Source organism: Thalia democratica, unplaced genomic scaffold, assembly GCF_965202585.1.
Source record: "Thalia democratica unplaced genomic scaffold, ktThaDemo2.hap1.1 HAP1_SCAFFOLD_1132, whole genome shotgun sequence".
Lineage (NCBI taxonomy): Eukaryota > Metazoa > Chordata > Thaliacea > Salpida > Salpidae > Thalia > Thalia democratica.
The window spans coordinates 28545-36324 of NW_028140043.1; positions in this window are offsets into that span (position 1 = coordinate 28545).

The following is a 7780-nucleotide window of genomic DNA, read 5'->3' on the forward strand; positions in this document are numbered from 1 at the left end:
CACAACTTAACCTTTCGTAAAGTATTCCAATTCCAAATTAAAAAACAAGCTGTTTTTACTGATAGTTAGTCTTGTTCAAAAACTAAAGTTCAGCAATTTTTTTGTTTCTAAAACTCTTTTATTTTACGTGGTGTGTAGCTCGACCACCGAAAGTTCTCTTTGTACACCAGGTACTTTGACTTTGCTTTTTAGTTTCAACGGTTTTTTGCTTTTCTTCTTCCAGCTTGCATATTCTATTTGAAAGTAATTCAGACAACTTTGATATTTCCTTCTATTGGATGTTTGGATTTAGTAGTTATTTAGTTTGAGGAATCTGGTGAAATTTTTTTGACTAATTTTATAAATTCAAGTATTGTTGTGTTTCCTTGCTTTTTTTCACTTATGATGCTACTAAAGCATATAGACCTTTTTTAAAAGGTTGTTTAAGTAATTAAGCTTTACCACACTTTTTTATAATTTGTCAGTTGCTTGTTAAATTTTTCCAGTTCTGGCGCAAACTGACACCTTTTATTTCTTATCACATTCAATCTCATAACTTCTTTTACAATCATTTGTGTGGCATTTTTCGATTGATGTTTCTTTTTCGAAAGGGTTTACTTTGTGGTTATAACTGAAAAAGTTAATTTTCAAAGTTTTTAAATACTTCAAGTTGTTTCCTTGCCTGGTTTTAATACTTCAAGTTTTAGCCATATGTTTAAACGCGTTCTCTTTAGATTTTCTTTCTTATTTTAACAGATTTGCTAGGAATCGTTTTTTTCGCAGCTTTAAATAATTGTGCCTAGGATTTTAGCAGTAAATTGTACATATATTAGCTGTTTAAACGTTTTTTCACCTGTATTGTATATGAGTTGTAGTTACTAAAAAATAAAAATAGTAACAATGTTGTGGAAAAGACGTTAAACTGTATCCAAGTGGTGTACGACTCGATAATCGAACGGTTTTTTCGTGCACTAGGTCCTAGGACCAACTATTTTGAGCGCTTTCTTTGTCGTTCAATAAACAATATACAACAAACTGAACTCACATAAAGGGTTGTTATAAGTAAAAAACATAAATAAACTTAAAGCTTGTGCTTGGTAAAGGTTTTATTTAATGTTATAAAAATTAAAAAACAGCTTTAGTTAACTCAGATTGTTGTTGTTGATTTTCGAAAGGTTTTTTGTACAATGAAACACGTTTCTTCTGAGTTGTACTTGTGTATGGCATAATTGCTTTAGAAAAGCCGGTACACTTTAAATTTCACCATATAACACTTTTTGTACCATTGTAACCTTTATTAAGTCTTCCACACAACAAAAGTTCTTTGTGACTTTCTTTTTGTTCAAGGCCTTTTTTCTTCTCAAAACTTGAATGATTTTGTATGGAAGTAACTTTGCACACATTCTCATAACTCAACAACTGATCTTTTGGAACTTCGAAGATTTTAACTTCAACAATATCTTTATCATAACTGATCTTATTACTTATAAACTGTCATTCATTTGATGATGTTTTCTGTAATTTTCAAAGAGTCTTTATTTCTACTTCAAGTACAATTATAGTATCAGATGTAGATAGTTTAAAAATATCGCTAGGAATTTTTACCATATCTTTATTTCTACTTCACGTATATTTTTTATTGCATTTGTAGTACTTAATATTGATATTATCAATACCTTGCAAGGTTTTTATACCTTTTGCATTTCTTTGATACCCATCTTAGTACTTATTTAAATAGTCAAATTTAATTGATATGTGAAATATCAGTTGCACATTTCTTTTTTATTGAAAAATTTCAATAGAATTTCAATAGAAATTTTTTTGCTCAAGTACATTAAACTTGTTTGATAAGTTGTATAGTCATTTGATTTCATATTTTACTTATTTTTACATCAAAAGTTTTAAAGTGGTATAAATTAAAACTTGGTGTACAATAGCTAGTGCGTTTTCTTTCAGTATTCTTTAGTAGTCCACACAAAATATTTTTCCTGACTTAGTTTATTTTAATGAAAACAGACATTAACACTTTGAAGTCTTTATTCTTCAAGAAATATTTAGCTTAACTAAAAGTTTTGTACTATTCAATACCAAACAGTCTTTTTGTATAACTGTAGAATAATATTTATTTAAAATTACAAATAAATAAAGTGTTTTATTTAAATTTCGTATAGATTAAGAAAACTAATGTGCTAAATATATTAATATATTATTTATGTTATGATGATGTACAAACCTTTCGTACAGTAGTCCAATTAACGTTTAGAAAACTGTTTTTTTATAGATAATTAACGTTGCCAAAAACTTCAACAAAATAGTTTTATGGTTTTGAAACTTTTATATTTTGTATGGTGTGTAGCTCTACAGCAGAAAGGCATTTTTATACATCACCTACTCTGACAAAACTTTTGTGCTTCGATTTCTTTATCGTGTTCAATAAATTCTGATACGCTTTTTTTTGCAATAAAAAATACTAAAAACTTATTGCTTTTCTTAATTTTAGAAATAATTTAAGTTTGTACAATTACTTAGAAAAGGATCGATTCCTAATGATTTTCAGTTTATTATTAGATTTTTCTTTAATTAAGTAAAAAAAATACCAAGTAATTATTTTTTACGTGTCTTTGCAAGCATGATGTTAGTTTTTTCTTCCAGCTTGCATATTTTTTTTCAAAATACTTCACACCATTTTGATATTTCCTTTTTTTAGATTTTGGATTTAATATTTCTTTAAATTTGAGGATTCTAGAGTTTTTTTTTGACTTGTATTCAGGACTCAATTGTTGTTGGGTTTCCTTGCTCTAAGCTTATGGTGCTAACAATGCATAGTGACCTTGTTTTTAAAGTTAATTTGACCGCAATTTTTTACATCGGTTTAATTTGTCAGCTGCTTGTTTAATCTTTCTTGTTCTGGCACAAAATAACTTTTTTTATCACATTCAAACTTGGAGCTTCTATCACAACATTTTGTGTGAAGCTTTCTGATTGATGCTTCTTTTTCGAAAAGGTTTACATTGTGGTTATAGCTGTAAAACTTATTTTAGAATACATAAAGTTTTTTTCTTATCTGGTTTTAATATTTCAAGTTTTAGCGATATTTGTAATGTAGCTTTTTTTTAAGAATTTTGCTGGAAATTGTTTTTCTCACAGCTTTCGATAACTGTGTCTTTGACTTTAGTTGTAAATTGCATTTAATTAGCTGTTTAAAAGTTTTTACATTCATATGAACTATAACACATGAAATAATAATTATAGTAATCGTTAACCGAACTCTTATGAAGAATTGTTGTAAATATAAAATGTAAATTAACTTCAAGCTTGTACTTAGTAAAGATTTTACTTAATGTATCTAAAACTAAAAATTACTTAAATATTGTTAAACATCTAAAGGTTTTTAGTATTATGAAACACGTTTCTTTTGAGTTATACTTGCACACGGCATAATTGCTTTAGAATAGCAGGCCGGTATATTTTTAATGCTTTTTGTAACATCGTCAATTTTATTAAGCCTTCCACGCAACTAAAGTTTCTTATGATTTTCTTTTTTTTCGAGACCTTTTTCTTTTTAAAACTTTTTACGAAGGTATGAGCAAAAAACTTTACATGCATTCTCTTTACTCAAAAACTGATCTTTTGGAACTTTGAAGATTTTAACTTGAAAAATACCTTTATCAGAACTGATCTCTTTTCTTATAAACTCCTATTCATTTAATGCTGTTTTTTGCAATTTAAAAAGAATTTTTATTTCTACTTCAAGTACATATTTAGTATCAGATGTTGATAATTCAGAAACATCGTAAGGAGTTTTTACTTTTACCTTGTTTTTACTTCAAGTATATTTTTTTATATCATTTGTAGTACATATGATTGATAATGTTAAAACCTTCAAGATTTTTATACCTTTTGCATTTCTTTGATACCCATTTTACTACTTATCTTAATAGCCAAATTTGATTGATATGTATAATATCAGTTACATTTTCCTTTTTTTATTCAAGAAGTTTAATAATCAACTTTTTGCTTAAGTACATTAAACTTATATGCTAAGCTGTATATTCATATCCTTTACTCACTTGATTTAATATTTTACTTATATTTAAAAAAAAAATCAAAAGTTTTAAATTGTGTAAGATTAAAACTTGGATTACAGTAACTGCAAGATTTTCATCAATATTCCTTTTGTAGTCCACACAAAACATTTTATTTTCTGAAAAAGTTAATTTTTGCAAAAAATAGATTGAAACTTTTAAGCCTTTAGTTTTCAAAAAAAATTAGCCAAATAAGAGTTTTATAGTAATAAAACTAAATAGTTTTCTTGTATAACTGTACAATAGTTATAGAAAAAAGAAAAAAAAAACACTATAATCTTTTGATTAAAAAAAATTTTAATACTAAGATTATCAATATGTTGTTTATTTTATAATGAAATAGTTATTACCAATAATAATGACTCGCCTCCATCCGAAACCGGCCATACTTGCGAACAAAATTTGTCTACACAACAGCTTAAAAAAAGACAACACACAGTTAATGTGGTAAGGTTAGTTACAAAAACAAACTGTCAATTTTAATAAAACTCAGTATGATGCAAATTAAAAAAAAAAAACTGTAAGATTAACACAAAAAGTTTAGTTATAACAATTATATATATCCCTTCGTCCTCTTGGGTTTGATAAAAAACTTATATCTTTTTCTTCTAGTTCCTTGCTGGTGAAGGATCGCCGAATGTTTCAATTGTCAGTATGCTTTTTGTCAACTCCGAAATTTTGCAAACGGCTAACTTGTTGCAAAGCAAAGCCTTCGGAACCCACCTGTCATTCAACCCAAGATAAGAACAAGCCAACAAAACTTGCACTGGCTTGAAGTACTGTACATAGTGACCAGTACGCCTCAGCACTTATTCGTTGCTAGTCTCATGTTCAATTCAATTTTGAGAACACGACGATGGCATCGTTGGTAGAGGATGTTTTGTACTTTTGCACAATCGAGGTTGTGTTGCTGCCGTGCATCAAAGCACTGCAAACACATTACACAGCCGACTTTGTGCGGGTAATTTGGGATTATTTCAAAGTCCTGCAGACAATCAAGCAGCCTAGCTTATATAGTGTTATTACCTTCTTTATTCTTAGATAACAAAAACTTTTTCGTAGATAAAAAGTTTATTCACGAAGTTTTTGTACATCAAATAGTTCGTGTATAGAATTGAACTACAAGTGTTTGTATTTACTAAAACAATTTACTATTACTTAAACTGTTTATTACGATAAAGTTATTTTTATCAAAACAACTCAAGTAAATTCAACAAAAAGTTAAACTTAAATTTTTTTAATAAAACCAATGTCTTTAGTTTTTTTAAAAACTGTTTACATGCTGTAACCAATATCTTTCAAAACGGTTTAACAGTTGCGAGTTTAAATTATTAAAAATATTGTTTAGGTTTTTCGTTAAGGATGATGCTAGAAAAGTTTTAATATTGTATTTATGGGCTGAACAACTTAACTTTTAGCACAAAAGTATAACGCATTCAATACCTAAAACTGTGCTTTAAAAAAAAATAATTTAGAAGTTAATAGTTAGCGGGTTAAAGGTTTTATATTTTAAAAGGGTAGAAAGAGTAAACCGTTTAACATACCAACTAAAAGTAGGGTTGGCTTTAAGTTATTTTCAGTACTTAATAAGATTTAAAAAGTATGACTAAATAGGTATAACTAATATTGAAATTTCAGATTGAAAAAAACGCAAATATTCCGTTTAAGTTTAATGAATGATGATTTAACAATGTTTTATGAACATAGAGAACATATTATATACAAGAGACTACTTTTTTAAGTTTGACTTACTTTTAATATAATCTAAACACAAATGGGGTAAAAATTTTATAACGTCTTTAATTAACCTAATGTTGTCGAGCATATAAGCTACTACTGTTTTTTTCTATTTCAAGAAAAGAACAATATAGTGCAGGGTTTCCCAAAAAGTTCCATATGGCCTTCTTTCGTATGTCTTTCAAGCTTACACAAGCTTTATAATTAAAATATTACACATTAAAACCCTATGGGAAACTGTTTTAACGACAAAAAATGGTTGAGTATAGCATTCATAATTATAGTTAGGAACCCGTAAACACAACAAGAAATATTTTTTAAACTGAATATTTTTATAAACACTTCTTTTTTATCAGTTGGCATGCTTGCATCATTTAAATTTCAAATTTATATCAAACTTGGTTTAAATGCAATCTTTTCATAATTGTTTTTCATGTTTTTAAAAACTGATTTAACGTGATGAAAACAAACATCATTGCCATAAACTCACATGCTTATAAACTTTTGTCAGAACATGGTGCCTTACAAGTCAATGGACCACTGCAAGACGAAGGATTTAACTTAAACCGGAGTTTTCACCTTTCACGACGAAGACGTTAACAAATGCAAGGCGAAGCGAACTTTTGCAAGAAACGGCAAAATGTTGGCGCCCTTAACAAGGTAGGAGGTCAGAGAATAACTCAGGGCCACCCTCAACCTCGACGGTATCGACTGCTTTGAATACAAAGATCCCACATTGGAGTCGACAAAGAGACGAACGAGTGAAAAATTCGGAGGACTTTTAACCGCTTAAAAAGAAGAAGTAACAAAAGTTGTCAAAAGTTTTATTTTTGCCCTGTGTTTGATGAGGACTACAGTAACGTCGTTGTTGCCAAAAAAAAAGGTATGTTTGTTTAAACACTGCAACCGGTGACACAACTGCTGAGCCTCTGAAAGAGGAAACGCCGCTTCTGCTTGCTGTTTTGCAGCTACATCAGTCGACCTCGCAATTGCATTCTTTTGGTTCAGGAAAAAGAAAAAAAAAACAGCGGAAACTATGAGAAATTTTGAATAAGAGTTTTTAGCTGCTGATGGAAAAGACATGATTTTTTAGTGTATTGTAATAAAGTATAGGTAAACTGCCTGATTGTGTTATAAATATAAACTTAGGCCTTAAAAGTTATCTTTTTATGAAGGTATGCTTACTCTTTAGTGTTATAAGAATCATTTATAAAGGTATGTGCATTTTACACTTAAAATAATAATTAATAAGTTGATTTAGTAAGCAATTGTAAAAAAGAACACGGTTTAAGCTTTTCAACAACTTAATGCTATTTAAAATTAAAAAAAATAATTATTTAAATACAAGTTCAAAGAATACTTAATGAGCTTAGCTTTTATGTGATATTCGTTCTATTTAGTTAGAATTTTAATTACATAAAGTAATAAAAAAAGTTTTGCCATATGTATAAAAATATAGTTTACTTTTCTAATACTTAACTAGTCTAATTAAAGTTTTAAAAGAATAAACTATATAAATTTTCTCCTCTTGAAGAAGAGATTACTGTTTTTTTTTTCAATAAATCAAAACATATAACATATGTATGAAGATTTAAGTTAAAAACCAAGGATTTTTTTTTCATAACGGTTTAGTTCTAGTTGTAATAAAGTAATTTACAGTTTTTGACCATCACAATTTTAAGTTAGTTATTTCTTATTACTTTGTTAAAGATTTGAATTTTTTTTTAATGATTTCAAAACAGTTTTTATGTAGCATCATGATACCTGAATAATCTTTTAAATTCTAGTTATACAAACTATTATACACTACTTAATTAAAGCTAAAAGAAACATAAGTATTTAAGTTTCTTAAGTCTTTGTTTATAAATTTTAAATTAAATTTGCTTTGGTAGTTAAAATTAAGACTGCTCTTCAGGCATGAAATTTGTCAATCCGAAAAGTTAAAAAAAATTCTAAAAAAAGAATAAAAAAGTCACTCC